This window comes from Anarhichas minor, unplaced genomic scaffold, assembly GCF_050575085.1.
Source record: "Anarhichas minor isolate MPS153535 unplaced genomic scaffold, ASM5057508v1 ptg000025l, whole genome shotgun sequence".
NCBI classification, from domain to species: domain Eukaryota; kingdom Metazoa; phylum Chordata; class Actinopteri; order Perciformes; family Anarhichadidae; genus Anarhichas; species Anarhichas minor.
In genome coordinates this window covers 272,856-294,157 of record NW_027466471.1, presented here as the reverse complement: position 1 = coordinate 294,157, position 21,302 = coordinate 272,856, and the positions used below count along the sequence as shown (strand labels likewise).

The 21,302-nt window shown below is 42.6% G+C and overlaps 56 non-coding genes across 56 annotated transcripts; all 56 read right to left on the bottom strand.

Moving 5' to 3' along the window:
* Positions 1 to 189: 189 nt before the first annotated feature.
* trnap-agg (transfer RNA proline (anticodon AGG)) lies at positions 190 to 261 on the bottom strand. The gene has a single exon. It is a non-coding gene; the product is annotated as a tRNA-Pro (tRNA).
* Positions 262 to 517: 256 nt separating this feature from the next.
* Positions 518 to 589, bottom strand: trnap-agg (transfer RNA proline (anticodon AGG)). The gene has a single exon. It is a non-coding gene; the product is annotated as a tRNA-Pro (tRNA).
* Positions 590 to 845: 256 nt separating this feature from the next.
* On the bottom strand, positions 846 to 917 carry trnap-agg (transfer RNA proline (anticodon AGG)). Its single transcript has one exon. It is a non-coding gene; the product is annotated as a tRNA-Pro (tRNA).
* A 256-nt stretch (positions 918 to 1,173) lies between these two features.
* trnap-agg (transfer RNA proline (anticodon AGG)) lies at positions 1,174 to 1,245 on the bottom strand. Its single transcript has one exon. It is a non-coding gene; the product is annotated as a tRNA-Pro (tRNA).
* A 256-nt stretch (positions 1,246 to 1,501) lies between these two features.
* On the bottom strand, positions 1,502 to 1,573 carry trnap-agg (transfer RNA proline (anticodon AGG)). Its single transcript has one exon. It is a non-coding gene; the product is annotated as a tRNA-Pro (tRNA).
* A 256-nt stretch (positions 1,574 to 1,829) lies between these two features.
* Positions 1,830 to 1,901, bottom strand: trnap-agg (transfer RNA proline (anticodon AGG)). Its single transcript has one exon. It is a non-coding gene; the product is annotated as a tRNA-Pro (tRNA).
* Positions 1,902 to 2,157: 256 nt separating this feature from the next.
* trnap-agg (transfer RNA proline (anticodon AGG)) lies at positions 2,158 to 2,229 on the bottom strand. The gene has a single exon. It is a non-coding gene; the product is annotated as a tRNA-Pro (tRNA).
* A 256-nt stretch (positions 2,230 to 2,485) lies between these two features.
* Positions 2,486 to 2,557, bottom strand: trnap-agg (transfer RNA proline (anticodon AGG)). Its single transcript has one exon. It is a non-coding gene; the product is annotated as a tRNA-Pro (tRNA).
* A 256-nt stretch (positions 2,558 to 2,813) lies between these two features.
* trnap-agg (transfer RNA proline (anticodon AGG)) lies at positions 2,814 to 2,885 on the bottom strand. Its single transcript has one exon. It is a non-coding gene; the product is annotated as a tRNA-Pro (tRNA).
* Positions 2,886 to 3,469: 584 nt separating this feature from the next.
* On the bottom strand, positions 3,470 to 3,541 carry trnap-agg (transfer RNA proline (anticodon AGG)). Its single transcript has one exon. It is a non-coding gene; the product is annotated as a tRNA-Pro (tRNA).
* Positions 3,542 to 3,797: 256 nt separating this feature from the next.
* On the bottom strand, positions 3,798 to 3,869 carry trnap-agg (transfer RNA proline (anticodon AGG)). Its single transcript has one exon. It is a non-coding gene; the product is annotated as a tRNA-Pro (tRNA).
* Positions 3,870 to 4,125: 256 nt separating this feature from the next.
* Positions 4,126 to 4,197, bottom strand: trnap-agg (transfer RNA proline (anticodon AGG)). The gene has a single exon. It is a non-coding gene; the product is annotated as a tRNA-Pro (tRNA).
* Positions 4,198 to 4,453: 256 nt separating this feature from the next.
* trnap-agg (transfer RNA proline (anticodon AGG)) lies at positions 4,454 to 4,525 on the bottom strand. The gene has a single exon. It is a non-coding gene; the product is annotated as a tRNA-Pro (tRNA).
* Positions 4,526 to 4,781: 256 nt separating this feature from the next.
* Positions 4,782 to 4,853, bottom strand: trnap-agg (transfer RNA proline (anticodon AGG)). The gene has a single exon. It is a non-coding gene; the product is annotated as a tRNA-Pro (tRNA).
* Positions 4,854 to 5,109: 256 nt separating this feature from the next.
* On the bottom strand, positions 5,110 to 5,181 carry trnap-agg (transfer RNA proline (anticodon AGG)). Its single transcript has one exon. It is a non-coding gene; the product is annotated as a tRNA-Pro (tRNA).
* A 256-nt stretch (positions 5,182 to 5,437) lies between these two features.
* On the bottom strand, positions 5,438 to 5,509 carry trnap-agg (transfer RNA proline (anticodon AGG)). Its single transcript has one exon. It is a non-coding gene; the product is annotated as a tRNA-Pro (tRNA).
* Positions 5,510 to 5,765: 256 nt separating this feature from the next.
* Positions 5,766 to 5,837, bottom strand: trnap-agg (transfer RNA proline (anticodon AGG)). Its single transcript has one exon. It is a non-coding gene; the product is annotated as a tRNA-Pro (tRNA).
* A 256-nt stretch (positions 5,838 to 6,093) lies between these two features.
* On the bottom strand, positions 6,094 to 6,165 carry trnap-agg (transfer RNA proline (anticodon AGG)). The gene has a single exon. It is a non-coding gene; the product is annotated as a tRNA-Pro (tRNA).
* A 256-nt stretch (positions 6,166 to 6,421) lies between these two features.
* On the bottom strand, positions 6,422 to 6,493 carry trnap-agg (transfer RNA proline (anticodon AGG)). The gene has a single exon. It is a non-coding gene; the product is annotated as a tRNA-Pro (tRNA).
* Positions 6,494 to 6,749: 256 nt separating this feature from the next.
* On the bottom strand, positions 6,750 to 6,821 carry trnap-agg (transfer RNA proline (anticodon AGG)). The gene has a single exon. It is a non-coding gene; the product is annotated as a tRNA-Pro (tRNA).
* A 256-nt stretch (positions 6,822 to 7,077) lies between these two features.
* trnap-agg (transfer RNA proline (anticodon AGG)) lies at positions 7,078 to 7,149 on the bottom strand. Its single transcript has one exon. It is a non-coding gene; the product is annotated as a tRNA-Pro (tRNA).
* Positions 7,150 to 7,405: 256 nt separating this feature from the next.
* On the bottom strand, positions 7,406 to 7,477 carry trnap-agg (transfer RNA proline (anticodon AGG)). The gene has a single exon. It is a non-coding gene; the product is annotated as a tRNA-Pro (tRNA).
* A 256-nt stretch (positions 7,478 to 7,733) lies between these two features.
* On the bottom strand, positions 7,734 to 7,805 carry trnap-agg (transfer RNA proline (anticodon AGG)). Its single transcript has one exon. It is a non-coding gene; the product is annotated as a tRNA-Pro (tRNA).
* A 256-nt stretch (positions 7,806 to 8,061) lies between these two features.
* Positions 8,062 to 8,133, bottom strand: trnap-agg (transfer RNA proline (anticodon AGG)). The gene has a single exon. It is a non-coding gene; the product is annotated as a tRNA-Pro (tRNA).
* Positions 8,134 to 8,389: 256 nt separating this feature from the next.
* Positions 8,390 to 8,461, bottom strand: trnap-agg (transfer RNA proline (anticodon AGG)). Its single transcript has one exon. It is a non-coding gene; the product is annotated as a tRNA-Pro (tRNA).
* A 256-nt stretch (positions 8,462 to 8,717) lies between these two features.
* trnap-agg (transfer RNA proline (anticodon AGG)) lies at positions 8,718 to 8,789 on the bottom strand. Its single transcript has one exon. It is a non-coding gene; the product is annotated as a tRNA-Pro (tRNA).
* A 256-nt stretch (positions 8,790 to 9,045) lies between these two features.
* trnap-agg (transfer RNA proline (anticodon AGG)) lies at positions 9,046 to 9,117 on the bottom strand. The gene has a single exon. It is a non-coding gene; the product is annotated as a tRNA-Pro (tRNA).
* Positions 9,118 to 9,373: 256 nt separating this feature from the next.
* On the bottom strand, positions 9,374 to 9,445 carry trnap-agg (transfer RNA proline (anticodon AGG)). The gene has a single exon. It is a non-coding gene; the product is annotated as a tRNA-Pro (tRNA).
* A 256-nt stretch (positions 9,446 to 9,701) lies between these two features.
* Positions 9,702 to 9,773, bottom strand: trnap-agg (transfer RNA proline (anticodon AGG)). The gene has a single exon. It is a non-coding gene; the product is annotated as a tRNA-Pro (tRNA).
* Positions 9,774 to 10,029: 256 nt separating this feature from the next.
* trnap-agg (transfer RNA proline (anticodon AGG)) lies at positions 10,030 to 10,101 on the bottom strand. The gene has a single exon. It is a non-coding gene; the product is annotated as a tRNA-Pro (tRNA).
* Positions 10,102 to 10,357: 256 nt separating this feature from the next.
* On the bottom strand, positions 10,358 to 10,429 carry trnap-agg (transfer RNA proline (anticodon AGG)). Its single transcript has one exon. It is a non-coding gene; the product is annotated as a tRNA-Pro (tRNA).
* Positions 10,430 to 10,685: 256 nt separating this feature from the next.
* Positions 10,686 to 10,757, bottom strand: trnap-agg (transfer RNA proline (anticodon AGG)). Its single transcript has one exon. It is a non-coding gene; the product is annotated as a tRNA-Pro (tRNA).
* Positions 10,758 to 11,013: 256 nt separating this feature from the next.
* Positions 11,014 to 11,085, bottom strand: trnap-agg (transfer RNA proline (anticodon AGG)). Its single transcript has one exon. It is a non-coding gene; the product is annotated as a tRNA-Pro (tRNA).
* A 256-nt stretch (positions 11,086 to 11,341) lies between these two features.
* Positions 11,342 to 11,413, bottom strand: trnap-agg (transfer RNA proline (anticodon AGG)). The gene has a single exon. It is a non-coding gene; the product is annotated as a tRNA-Pro (tRNA).
* Positions 11,414 to 11,669: 256 nt separating this feature from the next.
* On the bottom strand, positions 11,670 to 11,741 carry trnap-agg (transfer RNA proline (anticodon AGG)). The gene has a single exon. It is a non-coding gene; the product is annotated as a tRNA-Pro (tRNA).
* Positions 11,742 to 11,979: 238 nt separating this feature from the next.
* trnap-ugg (transfer RNA proline (anticodon UGG)) lies at positions 11,980 to 12,051 on the bottom strand. Its single transcript has one exon. It is a non-coding gene; the product is annotated as a tRNA-Pro (tRNA).
* Positions 12,052 to 12,304: 253 nt separating this feature from the next.
* Positions 12,305 to 12,376, bottom strand: trnap-agg (transfer RNA proline (anticodon AGG)). Its single transcript has one exon. It is a non-coding gene; the product is annotated as a tRNA-Pro (tRNA).
* A 256-nt stretch (positions 12,377 to 12,632) lies between these two features.
* trnap-ugg (transfer RNA proline (anticodon UGG)) lies at positions 12,633 to 12,704 on the bottom strand. The gene has a single exon. It is a non-coding gene; the product is annotated as a tRNA-Pro (tRNA).
* A 563-nt stretch (positions 12,705 to 13,267) lies between these two features.
* Positions 13,268 to 13,339, bottom strand: trnap-ugg (transfer RNA proline (anticodon UGG)). Its single transcript has one exon. It is a non-coding gene; the product is annotated as a tRNA-Pro (tRNA).
* A 253-nt stretch (positions 13,340 to 13,592) lies between these two features.
* On the bottom strand, positions 13,593 to 13,664 carry trnap-agg (transfer RNA proline (anticodon AGG)). The gene has a single exon. It is a non-coding gene; the product is annotated as a tRNA-Pro (tRNA).
* A 256-nt stretch (positions 13,665 to 13,920) lies between these two features.
* Positions 13,921 to 13,992, bottom strand: trnap-ugg (transfer RNA proline (anticodon UGG)). Its single transcript has one exon. It is a non-coding gene; the product is annotated as a tRNA-Pro (tRNA).
* A 238-nt stretch (positions 13,993 to 14,230) lies between these two features.
* Positions 14,231 to 14,302, bottom strand: trnap-ugg (transfer RNA proline (anticodon UGG)). The gene has a single exon. It is a non-coding gene; the product is annotated as a tRNA-Pro (tRNA).
* A 563-nt stretch (positions 14,303 to 14,865) lies between these two features.
* trnap-ugg (transfer RNA proline (anticodon UGG)) lies at positions 14,866 to 14,937 on the bottom strand. The gene has a single exon. It is a non-coding gene; the product is annotated as a tRNA-Pro (tRNA).
* Positions 14,938 to 15,190: 253 nt separating this feature from the next.
* trnap-agg (transfer RNA proline (anticodon AGG)) lies at positions 15,191 to 15,262 on the bottom strand. Its single transcript has one exon. It is a non-coding gene; the product is annotated as a tRNA-Pro (tRNA).
* Positions 15,263 to 15,518: 256 nt separating this feature from the next.
* trnap-ugg (transfer RNA proline (anticodon UGG)) lies at positions 15,519 to 15,590 on the bottom strand. The gene has a single exon. It is a non-coding gene; the product is annotated as a tRNA-Pro (tRNA).
* A 238-nt stretch (positions 15,591 to 15,828) lies between these two features.
* On the bottom strand, positions 15,829 to 15,900 carry trnap-ugg (transfer RNA proline (anticodon UGG)). The gene has a single exon. It is a non-coding gene; the product is annotated as a tRNA-Pro (tRNA).
* A 238-nt stretch (positions 15,901 to 16,138) lies between these two features.
* trnap-agg (transfer RNA proline (anticodon AGG)) lies at positions 16,139 to 16,210 on the bottom strand. Its single transcript has one exon. It is a non-coding gene; the product is annotated as a tRNA-Pro (tRNA).
* A 256-nt stretch (positions 16,211 to 16,466) lies between these two features.
* Positions 16,467 to 16,538, bottom strand: trnap-agg (transfer RNA proline (anticodon AGG)). Its single transcript has one exon. It is a non-coding gene; the product is annotated as a tRNA-Pro (tRNA).
* Positions 16,539 to 16,794: 256 nt separating this feature from the next.
* trnap-agg (transfer RNA proline (anticodon AGG)) lies at positions 16,795 to 16,866 on the bottom strand. Its single transcript has one exon. It is a non-coding gene; the product is annotated as a tRNA-Pro (tRNA).
* Positions 16,867 to 17,450: 584 nt separating this feature from the next.
* On the bottom strand, positions 17,451 to 17,522 carry trnap-agg (transfer RNA proline (anticodon AGG)). The gene has a single exon. It is a non-coding gene; the product is annotated as a tRNA-Pro (tRNA).
* A 256-nt stretch (positions 17,523 to 17,778) lies between these two features.
* trnap-agg (transfer RNA proline (anticodon AGG)) lies at positions 17,779 to 17,850 on the bottom strand. The gene has a single exon. It is a non-coding gene; the product is annotated as a tRNA-Pro (tRNA).
* Positions 17,851 to 18,434: 584 nt separating this feature from the next.
* On the bottom strand, positions 18,435 to 18,506 carry trnap-agg (transfer RNA proline (anticodon AGG)). The gene has a single exon. It is a non-coding gene; the product is annotated as a tRNA-Pro (tRNA).
* A 584-nt stretch (positions 18,507 to 19,090) lies between these two features.
* Positions 19,091 to 19,162, bottom strand: trnap-agg (transfer RNA proline (anticodon AGG)). Its single transcript has one exon. It is a non-coding gene; the product is annotated as a tRNA-Pro (tRNA).
* Positions 19,163 to 19,418: 256 nt separating this feature from the next.
* On the bottom strand, positions 19,419 to 19,490 carry trnap-agg (transfer RNA proline (anticodon AGG)). Its single transcript has one exon. It is a non-coding gene; the product is annotated as a tRNA-Pro (tRNA).
* Positions 19,491 to 20,074: 584 nt separating this feature from the next.
* trnap-agg (transfer RNA proline (anticodon AGG)) lies at positions 20,075 to 20,146 on the bottom strand. Its single transcript has one exon. It is a non-coding gene; the product is annotated as a tRNA-Pro (tRNA).
* Positions 20,147 to 20,402: 256 nt separating this feature from the next.
* trnap-agg (transfer RNA proline (anticodon AGG)) lies at positions 20,403 to 20,474 on the bottom strand. Its single transcript has one exon. It is a non-coding gene; the product is annotated as a tRNA-Pro (tRNA).
* Between the last annotated feature and the right edge of the window lie 828 nt (positions 20,475 to 21,302).

Here is a 21,302-nt window from a genome sequence, read left to right as displayed (position 1 = left end):
CTTTGTCTTTTGGCAATAAAAGAATGCTGGGTGTTCTGCGAAGAAGATGAACCAGCTACATTTTTGTCAAAACGCTACAATGCTGGTATATGCACGACATTGGCTAAATTGTAGAAGAAACATTGTTTTAAGGGACAAAGTTTTTGGCTCGCTTAATTTAACAGTCAACACTAGCCAAAGACATATTCCGGGCTCGTCCGGGATTTGGACCCGGGACCTCTCGCACCCTAAGCGAGAATCATACCCCTAGACCAACGAGCCATTAAAACATATCATCGTTTGATGTTTGCCTGACGAAATTCACCTCTGTTAGGCATGTGAATTAAGTCTTTGTCTTTTGGCAATAAAAGAATGCTGGGTGTTCTGCGAAGAAGATGAACCAGCTACATTTTTGTCAAAACGCTACAATGCTGGTATATGCACGACATTGGCTAAATTGTGGAAGAAACATTGTTTTAAGGGACAAAGTTTTTGGCTCGCTTAATTTAACAGTCAACACTAGCCAAAGACATATTCCGGGCTCGTCCGGGATTTGGACCCGGGACCTCTCGCACCCTAAGCGAGAATCATACCCCTAGACCAACGAGCCATTAAAACATATCATCGTTTGATGTTTGCCTGACGAAATTCACCTCTGTTAGGCATGTGAATTAAGTCTTTGTCTTTTGGCAATAAAAGAATGCTGGGTGTTCTGCGAAGAAGATGAACCAGCTACATTTTTGTCAAAACGCTACAATGCTGGTATATGCACGACATTGGCTAAATTGTGGAAGAAACATTGTTTTAAGGGACAAAGTTTTTGGCTCGCTTAATTTAACAGTCAACACTAGCCAAAGACATATTCTGGGCTCATCCGGGATTTGGACCCGGGACCTCTCGCACCCTAAGCGAGAATCATACCCCTAGACCAACGAGCCATTAAAACATATCATCGTTTGATGTTTGCCTGACGAAATTCACCTCTGTTAGGCATGTGAATTAAGTCTTTGTCTTTTGGCAATAAAAGAATGCTGGGTGTTCTGCGAAGAAGATGAACCAGCTACATTTTTGTCAAAACGCTACAATGCTGGTATATGCACGACATTGGCTAAATTGTGGAAGAAACATTGTTTTAAGGGACAAAGTTTTTGCCTCGCTTAATTTAACAGTCAACACTAGCCAAAGACATATTCCAGGCTCGTCCGGGATTTGGACCCGGGACCTCACGCACCCTAAGCGAGAATCATACCCCTAGACCAACGAGCCATTAAAACATATCATCGTTTGATGTTTGCCTGACGAAATTCACCTCTGTTAGGCATGTGAATTAAGTCTTTGTCTTTTGGCAATAAAAGAATGCTGGGTGTTCTGCGAAGAAGATGAACCAGCTACATTTTTGTCAAAACGCTACAATGCTGGTATATGCACGACATTGGCTAAATTGTGGAAGAAACATTGTTTTAAGGGACAAAGTTTTTGGCTCGCTTAATTTAACAGTCAACACTAGCCAAAGACATATTCCGGGCTCGTCCGGGATTTGGACCCGGGACCTCTCGCACCCTAAGCGAGAATCATACCCCTAGACCAACGAGCCATTAAAACATATCATCGTTTGATGTTTGCCTGACGAAATTCACCTCTGTTAGGCATGTGAATTAAGTCTTTGTCTTTTGGCAATAAAAGAATGCTGGGTGTTCTGCGAAGAAGATGAACCAGCTACATTTTTGTCAAAACGCTACAATGCTGGTATATGCACGACATTGGCTAAATTGTGGAAGAAACATTGTTTTAAGGGACAAAGTTTTTGGCTCGCTTAATTTAACAGTCAACACTAGCCAAAGACATATTCCGGGCTCGTCCGGGATTTGGACCCGGGACCTCTCGCACCCTAAGCGAGAATCATACCCCTAGACCAACAAGCCATTAAAACATATCATCGTTTGATGTTTGCCTGACGAAATTCACCTCTGTTAGGCATGTGAATTAAGTCTTTGTCTTTTGGCAATAAAAGAATGCTGGGTGTTCTGCGAAGAAGATGAACCAGCTACATTTTTGTCAAAACGCTACAATGCTGGTATATGCACGACATTGGCTAAATTGTGGAAGAAACATTGTTTTAAGGGACAAAGTTTTTGGCTCGCTTAATTTAACAGTCAACACTAGCCAAAGACATATTCCGGGCTCGTCCGGGATTTGGACCCGGGACCTCTCGCACCCTAAGCGAGAATCATACCCCTAGACCAACGAGCCATTAAAACATATCATCGTTTGATGTTTGCCTGACGAAATTCACCTCTGTTAGGCATGTGAATTAAGTCTTTGTCTTTTGGCAATAAAAGAATGCTGGGTGTTCTGCGAAGAAGATGAACCAGCTACATTTTTGTCAAAACGCTACAATGCTGGTATATGCACGACATTGGCTAAATTGTGGAAGAAACATTGTTTTAAGGGACAAAGTTTTTGGCTCGCTTAATTTAACAGTCAACACTAGCCAAAGACATATTCCGGGCTCGTCCGGGATTTGGACCCGGGACCTCTCGCACCCTAAGCGAGAATCATACCCCTAGACCAACGAGCCATTAAAACATATCATCGTTTGATGTTTGCCTGACGAAATTCACCTCTGTTAGGCATGTGAATTAAGTCTTTGTCTTTTGGCAATAAAAGAATGCTGGGTGTTCTGCGAAGAAGATGAACCAGCTACATTTTTGTCAAAACGCTACAATGCTGGTATATGCACGACATTGGCTAAATTGTGGAAGAAACATTGTTTTAAGGGACAAAGTTTTTGGCTCGCTTAATTTAACAGTCAACACTAGCCAAAGACATATTCCGGGCTCGTCCGGGATTTGGACCCGGGACCTCTCGCACCCTAAGCGAGAATCATACCCCTAGACCAACGAGCCATTAAAACATATCATCGTTTGATGTTTGCCTGACGAAATTCACCTCTGTTAGGCATGTGAATTAAGTCTTTGTCTTTTGGCAATAAAAGAATGCTGGGTGTTCTGCGAAGAAGATGAACCAGCTACATTTTTGTCAAAACGCTACAATGCTGGTATATGCACGACATTGGCTAAATTGTGGAAGAAACATTGTTTTAAGGGACAAAGTTTTTGGCTCGCTTAATTTAACAGTCAACACTAGCCAAAGACATATTCCGGGCTCGTCCGGGATTTGGACCTGGGACCTCTCGCACCCTAAGCGAGAATCATACCCCTAGACCAACGAGCCATTAAAACATATCATCGTTTGATGTTTGCCTGACGAAATTCACCTCTGTTAGGCATGTGAATTAAGTCTTTGTCTTTTGGCAATAAAAGAATGCTGGGTGTTCTGCGAAGAAGATGAACCAGCTACATTTTTGTCAAAACGCTACAATGCTGGTATATGCACGACATTGGCTAAATTGTGGAAGAAACATTGTTTTAAGGGACAAAGTTTTTGCCTCGCTTAATTTAACAGTCAACACTAGCCAAAGACATATTCCAGGCTCGTCCGGGATTTGGACCCGGGACCTCACGCACCCTAAGCGAGAATCATACCCCTAGACCAACGAGCCATTAAAACATATCATCGTTTGATGTTTGCCTGACGAAATTCACCTCTGTTAGGCATGTGAATTAAGTCTTTGTCTTTTGGCAATAAAAGAATGCTGGGTGTTCTGCGAAGAAGATGAACCAGCTACATTTTTGTCAAAACGCTACAATGCTGGTATATGCACGACATTGGCTAAATTGTGGAAGAAACATTGTTTTAAGGGACAAAGTTTTTGGCTCGCTTAATTTAACAGTCAACACTAGCCAAAGACATATTCCGGGCTCGTCCGGGATTTGGACCCGGGACCTCTCGCACCCTAAGCGAGAATCATACCCCTAGACCAACGAGCCATTAAAACATATCATCGTTTGATGTTTGCCTGACGAAATTCACCTCTGTTAGGCATGTGAATTAAGTCTTTGTCTTTTGGCAATAAAAGAATGCTGGGTGTTCTGCGAAGAAGATGAACCAGCTACATTTTTGTCAAAACGCTACAATGCTGGTATATGCACGACATTGGCTAAATTGTGGAAGAAACATTGTTTTAAGGGACAAAGTTTTTGGCTCGCTTAATTTAACAGTCAACACTAGCCAAAGACATATTCCGGGCTCGTCCGGGATTTGGACCCGGGACCTCTCGCACCCTAAGCGAGAATCATACCCCTAGACCAACGAGCCATTAAAACATATCATCGTTTGATGTTTGCCTGACGAAATTCACCTCTGTTAGGCATGTGAATTAAGTCTTTGTCTTTTGGCAATAAAAGAATGCTGGGTGTTCTGCGAAGAAGATGAACCAGCTACATTTTTGTCAAAACGCTACAATGCTGGTATATGCACGACATTGGCTAAATTGTGGAAGAAACATTGTTTTAAGGGACAAAGTTTTTGGCTCGCTTAATTTAACAGTCAACACTAGCCAAAGACATATTCCGGGCTCGTCCGGGATTTGGACCCGGGACCTCTCGCACCCTAAGCGAGAATCATACCCCTAGACCAACGAGCCATTAAAACATATCATCGTTTGATGTTTGCCTGACGAAATTCACCTCTGTTAGGCATGTGAATTAAGTCTTTGTCTTTTGGCAATAAAAGAATGCTGGGTGTTCTGCGAAGAAGATGAACCAGCTACATTTTTGTCAAAACGCTACAATGCTGGTATATGCACGACATTGGCTAAATTGTGGAAGAAACATTGTTTTAAGGGACAAAGTTTTTGGCTCGCTTAATTTAACAGTCAACACTAGCCAAAGACATATTCCGGGCTCGTCCGGGATTTGGACCCGGGACCTCTCGCACCCTAAGCGAGAATCATACCCCTAGACCAACGAGCCATTAAAACATATCATCGTTTGATGTTTGCCTGACGAAATTCACCTCTGTTAGGCATGTGAATTAAGTCTTTGTCTTTTGGCAATAAAAGAATGCTGGGTGTTCTGCGAAGAAGATGAACCAGCTACATTTTTGTCAAAACGCTACAATGCTGGTATATGCACGACATTGGCTAAATTGTGGAAGAAACATTGTTTTAAGGGACAAAGTTTTTGCCTCGCTTAATTTAACAGTCAACACTAGCCAAAGACATATTCCAGGCTCGTCCGGGATTTGGACCCGGGACCTCACGCACCCTAAGCGAGAATCATACCCCTAGACCAACGAGCCATTAAAACATATCATCGTTTGATGTTTGCCTGACGAAATTCACCTCTGTTAGGCATGTGAATTAAGTCTTTGTCTTTTGGCAATAAAAGAATGCTGGGTGTTCTGCGAAGAAGATGAACCAGCTACATTTTTGTCAAAACGCTACAATGCTGGTATATGCACGACATTGGCTAAATTGTGGAAGAAACATTGTTTTAAGGGACAAAGTTTTTGCCTCGCTTAATTTAACAGTCAACACTAGCCAAAGACATATTCCAGGCTCGTCCGGGATTTGGACCCGGGACCTCACGCACCCTAAGCGAGAATCATACCCCTAGACCAACGAGCCATTAAAACATATCATCGTTTGATGTTTGCCTGACGAAATTCACCTCTGTTAGGCATGTGAATTAAGTCTTTGTCTTTTGGCAATAAAAGAATGCTGGGTGTTCTGCGAAGAAGATGAACCAGCTACATTTTTGTCAAAACGCTACAATGCTGGTATATGCACGACATTGGCTAAATTGTGGAAGAAACATTGTTTTAAGGGACAAAGTTTTTGGCTCGCTTAATTTAACAGTCAACACTAGCCAAAGACATATTCCGGGCTCGTCCGGGATTTGGACCCGGGACCTCTCGCACCCTAAGCGAGAATCATACCCCTAGACCAACGAGCCATTAAAACATATCATCGTTTGATGTTTGCCTGACGAAATTCACCTCTGTTAGGCATGTGAATTAAGTCTTTGTCTTTTGGCAATAAAAGAATGCTGGGTGTTCTGCGAAGAAGATGAACCAGCTACATTTTTGTCAAAACGCTACAATGCTGGTATATGCACGACATTGGCTAAATTGTGGAAGAAACATTGTTTTAAGGGACAAAGTTTTTGGCTCGCTTAATTTAACAGTCAACACTAGCCAAAGACATATTCCGGGCTCGTCCGGGATTTGGACCCGGGACCTCTCGCACCCTAAGCGAGAATCATACCCCTAGACCAACGAGCCATTAAAACATATCATCGTTTGATGTTTGCCTGACGAAATTCACCTCTGTTAGGCATGTGAATTAAGTCTTTGTCTTTTGGCAATAAAAGAATGCTGGGTGTTCTGCGAAGAAGATGAACCAGCTACATTTTTGTCAAAACGCTACAATGCTGGTATATGCACGACATTGGCTAAATTGTGGAAGAAACATTGTTTTAAGGGACAAAGTTTTTGGCTCGCTTAATTTAACAGTCAACACTAGCCAAAGACATATTCCGGGCTCGTCCGGGATTTGGACCCGGGACCTCTCGCACCCTAAGCGAGAATCATACCCCTAGACCAACGAGCCATTAAAACATATCATCGTTTGATGTTTGCCTGACGAAATTCACCTCTGTTAGGCATGTGAATTAAGTCTTTGTCTTTTGGCAATAAAAGAATGCTGGGTGTTCTGCGAAGAAGATGAACCAGCTACATTTTTGTCAAAACGCTACAATGCTGGTATATGCACGACATTGGCTAAATTGTGGAAGAAACATTGTTTTAAGGGACAAAGTTTTTGGCTCGCTTAATTTAACAGTCAACACTAGCCAAAGACATATTCCGGGCTCGTCCGGGATTTGGACCCGGGACCTCTCGCACCCTAAGCGAGAATCATACCCCTAGACCAACGAGCCATTAAAACATATCATCGTTTGATGTTTGCCTGACGAAATTCACCTCTGTTAGGCATGTGAATTAAGTCTTTGTCTTTTGGCAATAAAAGAATGCTGGGTGTTCTGCGAAGAAGATGAACCAGCTACATTTTTGTCAAAACGCTACAATGCTGGTATATGCACGACATTGGCTAAATTGTGGAAGAAACATTGTTTTAAGGGACAAAGTTTTTGGCTCGCTTAATTTAACAGTCAACACTAGCCAAAGACATATTCCGGGCTCGTCCGGGATTTGGACCCGGGACCTCTCGCACCCTAAGCGAGAATCATACCCCTAGACCAACGAGCCATTAAAACATATCATCGTTTGATGTTTGCCTGACGAAATTCACCTCTGTTAGGCATGTGAATTAAGTCTTTGTCTTTTGGCAATAAAAGAATGCTGGGTGTTCTGCGAAGAAGATGAACCAGCTACATTTTTGTCAAAACGCTACAATGCTGGTATATGCACGACATTGGCTAAATTGTGGAAGAAACATTGTTTTAAGGGACAAAGTTTTTGCCTCGCTTAATTTAACAGTCAACACTAGCCAAAGACATATTCCAGGCTCGTCCGGGATTTGGACCCGGGACCTCACGCACCCTAAGCGAGAATCATACCCCTAGACCAACGAGCCATTAAAACATATCATCGTTTGATGTTTGCCTGACGAAATTCACCTCTGTTAGGCATGTGAATTAAGTCTTTGTCTTTTGGCAATAAAAGAATGCTGGGTGTTCTGCGAAGAAGATGAACCAGCTACATTTTTGTCAAAACGCTACAATGCTGGTATATGCACGACATTGGCTAAATTGTGGAAGAAACATTGTTTTAAGGGACAAAGTTTTTGGCTCGCTTAATTTAACAGTCAACACTAGCCAAAGACATATTCCGGGCTCGTCCGGGATTTGGACCCGGGACCTCTCGCACCCTAAGCGAGAATCATACCCCTAGACCAACGAGCCATTAAAACATATCATCGTTTGATGTTTGCCTGACGAAATTCACCTCTGTTAGGCATGTGAATTAAGTCTTTGTCTTTTGGCAATAAAAGAATGCTGGGTGTTCTGCGAAGAAGATGAACCAGCTACATTTTTGTCAAAACGCTACAATGCTGGTATATGCACGACATTGGCTAAATTGTGGAAGAAACATTGTTTTAAGGGACAAAGTTTTTGGCTCGCTTAATTTAACAGTCAACACTAGCCAAAGACATATTCTGGGCTCATCCGGGATTTGGACCCGGGACCTCTCGCACCCTAAGCGAGAATCATACCCCTAGACCAACGAGCCATTAAAACATATCATCGTTTGATGTTTGCCTGACGAAATTCACCTCTGTTAGGCATGTGAATTAAGTCTTTGTCTTTTGGCAATAAAAGAATGCTGGGTGTTCTGCGAAGAAGATGAACCAGCTACATTTTTGTCAAAACGCTACAATGCTGGTATATGCACGACATTGGCTAAATTGTGGAAGAAACATTGTTTTAAGGGACAAAGTTTTTGCCTCGCTTAATTTAACAGTCAACACTAGCCAAAGACATATTCCAGGCTCGTCCGGGATTTGGACCCGGGACCTCACGCACCCTAAGCGAGAATCATACCCCTAGACCAACGAGCCATTAAAACATATCATCGTTTGATGTTTGCCTGACGAAATTCACCTCTGTTAGGCATGTGAATTAAGTCTTTGTCTTTTGGCAATAAAAGAATGCTGGGTGTTCTGCGAAGAAGATGAACCAGCTACATTTTTGTCAAAACGCTACAATGCTGGTATATGCACGACATTGGCTAAATTGTGGAAGAAACATTGTTTTAAGGGACAAAGTTTTTGGCTCGCTTAATTTAACAGTCAACACTAGCCAAAGACATATTCCGGGCTCGTCCGGGATTTGGACCCGGGACCTCTCGCACCCTAAGCGAGAATCATACCCCTAGACCAACGAGCCATTAAAACATATCATCGTTTGATGTTTGCCTGACGAAATTCACCTCTGTTAGGCATGTGAATTAAGTCTTTGTCTTTTGGCAATAAAAGAATGCTGGGTGTTCTGCGAAGAAGATGAACCAGCTACATTTTTGTCAAAACGCTACAATGCTGGTATATGCACGACATTGGCTAAATTGTGGAAGAAACATTGTTTTAAGGGACAAAGTTTTTGGCTCGCTTAATTTAACAGTCAACACTAGCCAAAGACATATTCCGGGCTCGTCCGGGATTTGGACCCGGGACCTCTCGCACCCTAAGCGAGAATCATACCCCTAGACCAACGAGCCATTAAAACATATCATCGTTTGATGTTTGCCTGACGAAATTCACCTCTGTTAGGCATGTGAATTAAGTCTTTGTCTTTTGGCAATAAAAGAATGCTGGGTGTTCTGCGAAGAAGATGAACCAGCTACATTTTTGTCAAAACGCTACAATGCTGGTATATGCACGACATTGGCTAAATTGTGGAAGAAACATTGTTTTAAGGGACAAAGTTTTTGCCTCGCTTAATTTAACAGTCAACACTAGCCAAAGACATATTCCAGGCTCGTCCGGGATTTGGACCCGGGACCTCACGCACCCTAAGCGAGAATCATACCCCTAGACCAACGAGCCATTAAAACATATCATCGTTTGATGTTTGCCTGACGAAATTCACCTCTGTTAGGCATGTGAATTAAGTCTTTGTCTTTTGGCAATAAAAGAATGCTGGGTGTTCTGCGAAGAAGATGAACCAGCTACATTTTTGTCAAAACGCTACAATGCTGGTATATGCACGACATTGGCTAAATTGTGGAAGAAACATTGTTTTAAGGGACAAAGTTTTTGGCTCGCTTAATTTAACAGTCAACACTAGCCAAAGACATATTCCGGGCTCGTCCGGGATTTGGACCCGGGACCTCTCGCACCCTAAGCGAGAATCATACCCCTAGACCAACGAGCCATTAAAACATATCATCGTTTGATGTTTGCCTGACGAAATTCACCTCTGTTAGGCATGTGAATTAAGTCTTTGTCTTTTGGCAATAAAAGAATGCTGGGTGTTCTGCGAAGAAGATGAACCAGCTACATTTTTGTCAAAACGCTACAATGCTGGTATATGCACGACATTGGCTAAATTGTGGAAGAAACATTGTTTTAAGGGACAAAGTTTTTGGCTCGCTTAATTTAACAGTCAACACTAGCCAAAGACATATTCTGGGCTCATCCGGGATTTGGACCCGGGACCTCTCGCACCCTAAGCGAGAATCATACCCCTAGACCAACGAGCCATTAAAACATATCATCGTTTGATGTTTGCCTGACGAAATTCACCTCTGTTAGGCATGTGAATTAAGTCTTTGTCTTTTGGCAATAAAAGAATGCTGGGTGTTCTGCGAAGAAGATGAACCAGCTACATTTTTGTCAAAACGCTACAATGCTGGTATATGCACGACATTGGCTAAATTGTGGAAGAAACATTGTTTTAAGGGACAAAGTTTTTGCCTCGCTTAATTTAACAGTCAACACTAGCCAAAGACATATTCCAGGCTCGTCCGGGATTTGGACCCGGGACCTCACGCACCCTAAGCGAGAATCATACCCCTAGACCAACGAGCCATTAAAACATATCATCGTTTGATGTTTGCCTGACGAAATTCACCTCTGTTAGGCATGTGAATTAAGTCTTTGTCTTTTGGCAATAAAAGAATGCTGGGTGTTCTGCGAAGAAGATGAACCAGCTACATTTTTGTCAAAACGCTACAATGCTGGTATATGCACGACATTGGCTAAATTGTGGAAGAAACATTGTTTTAAGGGACAAAGTTTTTGGCTCGCTTAATTTAACAGTCAACACTAGCCAAAGACATATTCCGGGCTCGTCCGGGATTTGGACCCGGGACCTCTCGCACCCTAAGCGAGAATCATACCCCTAGACCAACGAGCCATTAAAACATATCATCGTTTGATGTTTGCCTGACGAAATTCACCTCTGTTAGGCATGTGAATTAAGTCTTTGTCTTTTGGCAATAAAAGAATGCTGGGTGTTCTGCGAAGAAGATGAACCAGCTACATTTTTGTCAAAACGCTACAATGCTGGTATATGCACGACATTGGCTAAATTGTGGAAGAAACATTGTTTTAAGGGACAAAGTTTTTGGCTCGCTTAATTTAACAGTCAACACTAGCCAAAGACATATTCCGGGCTCGTCCGGGATTTGGACCCGGGACCTCTCGCACCCTAAGCGAGAATCATACCCCTAGACCAACGAGCCATTAAAACATATCATCGTTTGATGTTTGCCTGACGAAATTCACCTCTGTTAGGCATGTGAATTAAGTCTTTGTCTTTTGGCAATAAAAGAATGCTGGGTGTTCTGCGAAGAAGATGAACCAGCTACATTTTTGTCAAAACGCTACAATGCTGGTATATGCACGACATTGGCTAAATTGTGGAAGAAACATTGTTTTAAGGGACAAAGTTTTTGGCTCGCTTAATTTAACAGTCAACACTAGCCAAAGACATATTCCGGGCTCGTCCGGGATTTGGACCCGGGACCTCTCGCACCCTAAGCGAGAATCATACCCCTAGACCAACGAGCCATTAAAACATATCATCGTTTGATGTTTGCCTGACGAAATTCACCTCTGTTAGGCATGTGAATTAAGTCTTTGTCTTTTGGCAATAAAAGAATGCTGGGTGTTCTGCGAAGAAGATGAACCAGCTACATTTTTGTCAAAACGCTACAATGCTGGTATATGCACGACATTGGCTAAATTGTGGAAGAAACATTGTTTTAAGGGACAAAGTTTTTGGCTCGCTTAATTTAACAGTCAACACTAGCCAAAGACATATTCCGGGCTCGTCCGGGATTTGGACCCGGGACCTCTCGCACCCTAAGCGAGAATCATACCCCTAGACCAACGAGCCATTAAAACATATCATCGTTTGATGTTTGCCTGACGAAATTCACCTCTGTTAGGCATGTGAATTAAGTCTTTGTCTTTTGGCAATAAAAGAATGCTGGGTGTTCTGCGAAGATGAACCAGCTACATTTTTGCCAAAACGCTACAATGCTGGTATATGCACGGCAGTGGCTAAATTGTGGAAGAAACATTGTTTTAGGCTCATTTATTTAAACAGTCAACATTAGCCGAAGACATATTCTGGGCTCGTCCGGGATTTGGACCCGGGACCTCTCGCACCCAAAGCGAGAATCATACCCCTAGACCAACGAGCCATTAAAACATCTCATCGTTTGATGTTTGCCTGACGAAATTCACCATTGTTAGGCATGTGAATTAAGTCGTTGTCTTTTGGCAATAAAAGAATGCTGGGTGTTCTGCGAAGATGAACCAGCTACATTTTTGCCAAAACGCTACAATGCTGGTATATGCACGACATTGGCTAAATTGTGGAAGAAACATTGTTTTAAGGGACAAAGTTTTTGGCTCGCTTAATTTAACAGTCAACACTAGCCAAAGACATATTCCGGGCTCGTCCGGGATTTGGACCCGGGACCTCTCGCACCCTAAGCGAGAATCATACCCCTAGACCAACGAGCCATTAAAACATATCATCGTTTGATGTTTGCCTGACGAAATTCACCTCTGTTAGGCATGTGAATTAAGTCTTTGTCTTTTGGCAATAAAAGAATGCTGGGTGTTCTGCGAAGAAGATGAACCAGCTACATTTTTGTCAAAACGCTACAATGCTGGTATATGCACGACATTGGCTAAATTGTGGAAGAAACATTGTTTTAAGGGACAAAGTTTTTGGCTCGCTTAATTTAACAGTCAACACTAGCCAAAGACATATTCTGGGCTCATCCGGGATTTGGACCCGGGACCTCTCGCACCCAAAGCGAGAATCATACCCCTAGACCAACGAGCCATTAAAACATCTCATCGTTTGATGTTTGCCTGACGAAATTCACCATTGTTAGGCATGTGAATTAAGTCGTTGTCTTTTGGCAATAAAAGAATGCTGGGTGTTCTGCGAAGATGAACCAGCTACATTTTTGCCAAAACGCTACAATGCTGGTATATGCACGGCAGTGGCTAAATTGTGGAAGAAACATTGTTTTAAGGGACAACGTTTTTGGATCGCTTAATTAAACAGTCAAAATTAGCCAAAGACATATTCTGGGCTCGTCCGGGATTTGGATCCGGGACCTCTCGCACCCAAAGCGAGAATCATACCCCTAGACCAACGAGCCATTAAAACATCTCATCGTTTGATGTTTGCCTGACAAAATTCACCATTGTTAGGCATGTGAATTAAGTCGTTGTCTTTTGGCAATAAAAGAATGCTGGGTGTTCTGCGAAGATGAACCAGCTACATTTTTGCCAAAACGCTACAATGCTGGTATATGCACGGCAGTGGCTAAATTGTGGAAGAAACATTGTTTTAGGCTCATTTATTTAAACAGTCAACATTAGCCGAAGACATATTCTGGGCTCGTCCGGGATTTGGACCCGGGACCTCTCGCACCCAAAGCGAGAATCATACCCCTAGACCAACGAGCCATTAAAACATCTCATCGTTTGATGTTTGCCTGACGAAATTCACCATTGTTAGGCATGTGAATTAAGTCGTTGTCTTTTGGCAATAAAAGAATGCTGGGTGTTCTGCGAAGATGAACCAGCTACATTTTTGCCAAAACGCTACAATGCTGGTATATGCACGACATTGGCTAAATTGTGGAAGAAACATTGTTTTAAGGGACAAAGTTTTTGGCTCGCTTAATTTAACAGTCAACACTAGCCAAAGACATATTCCGGGCTCGTCCGGGATTTGGACCCGGGACCTCTCGCACCCTAAGCGAGAATCATACCCCTAGACCAACGAGCCATTAAAACATATCATCGTTTGATGTTTGCCTGACGAAATTCACCTCTGTTAGGCATGTGAATTAAGTCTTTGTCTTTTGGCAATAAAAGAATGCTGGGTGTTCTGCGAAGAAGATGAACCAGCTACATTTTTGTCAAAACGCTACAATGCTGGTATATGCACGACATTGGCTAAATTGTGGAAGAAACATTGTTTTAAGGGACAAAGTTTTTGGCTCGCTTAATTTAACAGTCAACACTAGCCAAAGACATATTCTGGGCTCATCCGGGATTTGGACCCGGGACCTCTCGCACCCAAAGCGAGAATCATACCCCTAGACCAACGAGCCATTAAAACATCTCATCGTTTGATGTTTGCCTGACGAAATTCACCATTGTTAGGCATGTGAATTAAGTCGTTGTCTTTTGGCAATAAAAGAATGCTGGGTGTTCTGCGAAGATGAACCAGCTACATTTTTGCCAAAACGCTACAATGCTGGTATATGCACGGCAGTGGCTAAATTGTGGAAGAAACATTGTTTTAGGCTCATTTATTTAAACAGTCAACATTAGCCGAAGACATATTCTGGGCTCGTCCGGGATTTGGACCCGGGACCTCTCGCACCCAAAGCGAGAATCATACCCCTAGACCAACGAGCCATTAAAACATCTCATCGTTTGATGTTTGCCTGACGAAATTCACCATTGTTAGGCATGTGAATTAAGTCGTTGTCTTTTGGCAATAAAAGAATGCTGGGTGTTCTGCGAAGATGAACCAGCTACATTTTTGCCAAAACGCTACAATGCTGGTATATGCACGGCAGTGGCTAAATTGTGGAAGAAACATTGTTTTAAGGGACAACGTTTTTGGATCGCTTAATTAAACAGTCAAAATTAGCCAAAGACATATTCTGGGCTCGTCCGGGATTTGGATCCGGGACCTCTCGCACCCAAAGCGAGAATCATACCCCTAGACCAACGAGCCATTAAAACATCTCATCGTTTGATGTTTGCCTGACAAAATTCACCATTGTTAGGCATGTGAATTAAGTCGTTGTCTTTTGGCAATAAAAGAATGCTGGGTGTTCTGCGAAGATGAACCAGCTACATTTTTGCCAAAACGCTACAATGCTGGTATATGCACGGCAGTGGCTAAATTGTGGAAGAAACATTGTTTTAGGCTCATTTATTTAAACAGTCAACATTAGCCGAAGACATATTCTGGGCTCATCCGGGATTTGGACCCGGGACCTCTCGCACCCAAAGCGAGAATCATACCCCTAGACCAACGAGCCATTAAAACATCTCATCGTTTGATGTTTGCCTGACGAAATTCACCATTGTTAGGCATGTGAATTAAGTCGTTGTCTTTTGGCAATAAAAGAATGCTGGGTGTTCTGCGAAGATGAACCAGCTACATTTTTGCCAAAACGCTACAATGCTGGTATATGCACGACATTGGCTAAATTGTGGAAGAAACATTGTTTTAAGGGACAAAGTTTTTGGCTCGCTTAATTTAACAGTCAACACTAGCCAAAGACATATTCCGGGCTCGTCCGGGATTTGGACCCGGGACCTCTCGCACCCTAAGCGAGAATCATACCCCTAGACCAACGAGCCATTAAAACATATCATCGTTTGATGTTTGCCTGACGAAATTCACCTCTGTTAGGCATGTGAATTAAGTCTTTGTCTTTTGGCAATAAAAGAATGCTGGGTGTTCTGCGAAGAAGATGAACCAGCTACATTTTTGTCAAAACGCTACAATGCTGGTATATGCACGACATTGGCTAAATTGTGGAAGAAACATTGTTTTAAGGGACAAAGTTTTTGGCTCGCTTAATTTAACAGTCAACACTAGCCAAAGACATATTCTGGGCTCATCCGGGATTTGGACCCGGGACCTCTCGCACCCAAAGCGAGAATCATACCCCTAGACCAACGAGCCATTAAAACATCTCATCGTTTGATGTTTGCCTGACGAAATTCACCATTGTTAGGCATGTGAATTAAGTCGTTGTCTTTTGGCAATAAAAGAATGCTGGGTGTTCTGCGAAGATGAACCAGCTACATTTTTGCCAAAACGCTACAATGCTGGTATATGCACGGCAGTGGCTAAATTGTGGAAGAAACATTGTTTTAGGCTCATTTATTTAAACAGTCAACATTAGCCGAAGACATATTCTGGGCTCGTCCGGGATTTGGACCCGGGACCTCTCGCACCCAAAGCGAGAATCATACCCCTAGACCAACGAGCCATTAAAACATCTCATCGTTTGATGTTTGCCTGACGAAATTCACCATTGTTAGGCATGTGAATTAAGTCGTTGTCTTTTGGCAATAAAAGAATGCTGGGTGTTCTGCGAAGATGAACCAGCTACATTTTTGCCAAAACGCTACAATGCTGGTATATGCACGACATTGGCTAAATTGTGGAAGAAACATTGTTTTAGGCTCGCTTAATTTAACAGTCAACACTAGCCAAAGACATATTCCGGGCTCGTCCGGGATTTGGACCCGGGACCTCTCGCACCCTAAGCGAGAATCATACCCCTAGACCAACGAGCCATTAAAACATATCATCGTTTGATGTTTGCCTGACGAAATTCACCTCTGTTAGGCATGTGAATTAAGTCTTTGTCTTTTGGCAATAAAAGAATGCTGGGTGTTCTGCGAAGAAGATGAACCAGCTACATTTTTGTCAAAACGCTACAATGCTGGTATATGCACGACATTGGCTAAATTGTGGAAGAAACATTGTTTTAAGGGACAAAGTTTTTGGCTCGCTTAATTTAACAGTCAACACTAGCCAAAGACATATTCTGGGCTCATCCGGGATTTGGACCCGGGACCTCTCGCACCCTAAGCGAGAATCATACCCCTAGACCAACGAGCCATTAAAACATATCATCGTTTGATGTTTGCCTGACGAAATTCACCTCTGTTAGGCATGTGAATTAAGTCTTTGTCTTTTGGCAATAAAAGAATGCTGGGTGTTCTGCGAAGAAGATGAACCAGCTACATTTTTGTCAAAACGCTACAATGCTGGTATATGCACGACATTGGCTAAATTGTGGAAGAAACATTGTTTTAAGGGACAAAGTTTTTGCCTCGCTTAATTTAACAGTCAACACTAGCCAAAGACATATTCCAGGCTCGTCCGGGATTTGGACCCGGGACCTCACGCACCCTAAGCGAGAATCATACCCCTAGACCAACGAGCCATTAAAACATATCATCGTTTGATGTTTGCCTGACGAAATTCACCTCTGTTAGGCATGTGAATTAAGTCTTTGTCTTTTGGCAATAAAAGAATGCTGGGTGTTCTGCGAAGAAGATGAACCAGCTACATTTTTGTCAAAACGCTACAATGCTGGTATATGCACGACATTGGCTAAATTGTGGAAGAAACATTGTTTTAAGGGACAAAGTTTTTGGCTCGCTTAATTTAACAGTCAACACTAGCCAAAGACATATTCCGGGCTCGTCCGGGATTTGGACCAGGGACCTCTCGCACCCTAAGCGAGAATCATACCCCTAGACCAACGAGCCATTAAAACATATCATCGTTTGATGTTTGCCTGACGAAATTCACCTCTGTTAGGCATGTGAATTAAGTCTTTGTCTTTTGGCAATAAAAGAATGCTGGGTGTTCTGCGAAGAAGATGAACCAGCTACATTTTTGTCAAAACGCTACAATGCTGGTATATGCACGACATTGGCTAAATTGTGGAAGAAACATTGTTTTAAGGGACAAAGTTTTTGGCTCGCTTAATTTAACAGTCAACACTAGCCAAAGACATATTCCGGGCTCGTCCGGGATTTGGACCCAGGACCTCTCGCACCCTAAGCGAGAATCATACCCCTAGACCAACGAGCCATTAAAACATATCATCGTTTGATGTTTGCCTGACGAAATTCACCTCTGTTAGGCATGTGAATTAAGTCTTTGTCTTTTGGCAATAAAAGAATGCTGGGTGTTCTGCGAAGAAGATGAACCAGCTACATTTTTGTCAAAACGCTACAATGCTGGTATATGCACGACATTGGCTAAATTGTGGAAGAAACATTGTTTTAAGGGACAAAGTTTTTGGCTCGCTTAATTTAACAGTCAACACTAGCCAAAGACATATTCCGGGCTCGTCCGGGATTTGGACCCGGGACCTCTCGCACCCTAAGCGAGAATCATACCCCTAGACCAACGAGCCATTAAAACATATCATCGTTTGATGTTTGCCTGACGAAATTCACCTCTGTTAGGCATGTGAATTAAGTCTTTGTCTTTTGGCAATAAAAGAATGCTGGGTGTTCTGCGAAGAAGATGAACCAGCTACATTTTTGTCAAAACGCTACAATGCTGGTATATGCACGACATTGGCTAAATTGTGGAAGAAACATTGTTTTAAGGGACAAAGTTTTTGGCTAGCTTAATTTAACAGTCAACACTAGCCAAAGACATATTCCGGGCTCGTCCGGGATTTGGACCCCGGACCTCTCGCACCCTAAGCGAGAATCATACCCCTAGACCAACGAGCCATTAAAACATATCATCGTTTGATGTTTGCCTGACGAAATTCACCTCTGTTAGGCATGTGAATTAAGTCTTTGTCTTTTGGCAATAAAAGAATGCTGGGTGTTCTGCGAAGAAGATGAACCAGCTACATTTTTGTCAAAACGCTACAATGCTGGTATATGCACGACATTGGCTAAATTGTGGAAGAAACATTGTTTAAAGGGACAAAGTTTTTGGCTCGCTTAATTTAACAGTCAACACTAGCCAAAGACATATTCCGGGCTCGTCCGGGATTTGGACCCGGGACCTCTCGCACCCTAAGCGAGAATCATACCCCTAGACCAACGAGCCATTAAAACATATCATCGTTTGATGTTTGCCTGACGAAATTCACCTCTGTTAGGCATGTGAATTAAGTCTTTGTCTTTTGGCAATAAAAGAATGCTGGGTGTTCTGCGAAGAAGATGAACCAGCTACATTTTTGTCAAAACGCTACAATGCTGGTATATGCACGACATTGGCTAAATTGTGGAAGAAACATTGTTTTAAGGGACAAAGTTTTTGGCTCGCTTAATTTAACAGTCAACACTAGCCAAAGACATATTCCGGGCTCGTCCGGGATTTGGACCAGGGACCTCTCGCACCCTAAGCGAGAATCATACCCCTAGACCAACGAGCCATTAAAACATATCATCGTTTGATGTTTGCCTGACGAAATTCACCTCTGTTAGGCATGTGAATTAAGTCTTTGTCTTTTGGCAATAAAAGAATGCTGGGTGTTCTGCGAAGAAGATGAACCAGCTACATTTTTGTCAAAACGCTACAATGCTGGTATATGCACGACATTGGCTAAATTGTGGAAGAAACATTGTTTTAAGGGACAAAGTTTTTGGCTCGCTTAATTTAACAGTCAACACTAGCCAAAGACATATTCCGGGCTCGTCCGGGATTTGGACCCAGGACCTCTCGCACCCTAAGCGAGAATCATACCCCTAGACCAACGAGCCATTAAAACATATCATCGTTTGATGTTTGCCTGACGAAATTCACCTCTGTTAGGCATGTGAATTAAGTCTTTGTCTTTTGGCAATAAAAGAATGCTGGGTGTTCTGCGAAGAAGATGAACCAGCTACATTTTTGTCAAAACGCTACAATGCTGGTATATGCACGACATTGGCTAAATTGTGGAAGAAACATTGTTTTAAGGGACAAAGTTTTTGGCTCGCTTAATTTAACAGTCAACACTAGCCAAAGACATATTCCGGGCTCGTCCGGGATTTGGACCCGGGACCTCTCGCACCCTAAGCGAGAATCATACCCCTAGACCAACGAGCCATTAAAACATATCATCGTTTGATGTTTGCCTGACGAAATTCACCTCTGTTAGGCATGTGAATTAAGTCTTTGTCTTTTGGCAATAAAAGAATGCTGGGTGTTCTGCGAAGAAGATGAACCAGCTACATTTTTGTCAAAACGCTACAATGCTGGTATATGCACGACATTGGCTAAATTGTGGAAGAAACATTGTTTTAAGGGACAAAGTTTTTGGCTAGCTTAATTTAACAGTCAACACTAGCCAAAGACATATTCCGGGCTCGTCCGGGATTTGGACCCCGGACCTCTCGCACCCTAAGCGAGAATCATACCCCTAGACCAACGAGCCATTAAAACATATCATCGTTTGATGTTTGCCTGACGAAATTCACCTCTGTTAGGCATGTGAATTAAGTCTTTGTCTTTTGGCAATAAAAGAATGCTGGGTGTTCTGCGAAGAAGATGAACCAGCTACATTTTTGTCAAAACGCTACAATGCTGGTATATGCACGACATTGGCTAAATTGTGGAAGAAACATTGTTTAAAGGGACAAAGTTTTTGGCTCGCTTAATTTAACAGTCAACACTAGCCAAAGACATATTCCGGGCTCGTCCGGGATTTGGACCCGGGACCTCTCGCACCCTAAGCGAGAATCATACCCCTAGACCAACGAGCCATTAAAACATATCATCGTTTGATGTTTGCCTGACGAAATTCACCTCTTTTAGGCATGTGAATTAAGTCTTTGTCTTTTGGCAATAAAAGAATGCTGGGTGTTCTGCGAAGAAGATGAACCAGCTACATTTTTCTCAAAACGCTACAATGCTGGTATATGCACGACATTGGCTAAATTGTGGAAGAAACATTGTTTTAAGGGACAAAGTTTTTGGCTCGCTTAATTTAACAGTCAACACTAGCCAAAGACATATTCCGGGCTCGTCCGGGATTTGGACCCGGGACCTCTCGCACCCTAAGCGAGAATCATACCCCTAGACCAACGAGCCATTAAAACATATCATCGTTTGATGTTTGCCTGACGAAATTCACCTCTGTTAGGCATGTGAATTAAGTCTTTGTCTTTTGGCAATAAAAGAATGCTGGGTGTTCTGCGAAGAAGATGAACCAGCTACATTTTTGTCAAAACGCTACAATGCTGGTATATGCACGACATTGGCTAAATTGTGGAAGAAACATTGTTTTAAGGGACAAAGTTTTTGGCTCGCTTAATTTAACAGTCAACACTAGCCAAAGACATATTCCGGGCTCGTCCGGGATTTGGACCTGGGACCTCTCGCACCCTAAGCGAGAATCATACCCCTAGACCAACGAGCCATTAAAACATATCATCGTTTGATGTTTGCATGACGAAATTCACCTCTGTTAGGCATGTGAATTAAGTCTTTGTCTTTTGTCAATAAAAGAATGCTGGGTGTTCTGCGAAGAAGATGAACCAGCTACATTTTTGTCAAAACGCTACAATGCTGGTATATGCACGACATTGGCTAAATTGTGGAAGAAACATTGTTTTAAGGGACAAAGTTTTTGGCTCGCTTAATTTAACAGTCAACACTAGCCAAAGACATATTCCGGGCTCGTCGGGATTTGGACCCGGGACCTCTCGCACCCTAAGCGAGAATCATACCCCTAGACCAACGAGCCATTAAAACATATCATCGTTTGATGTTTGCCTGACGAAATTCACCTCTGTTAGGCATGTGAATTAAGTCTTTGTCTTTTGGCAATAAAAGAATGCTGGGTGTTCTGCGAAGAAGATGAACCAGCTACATTTTTGTCAAAACGCTACAATGCTGGTATATGCACGACATTGGCTA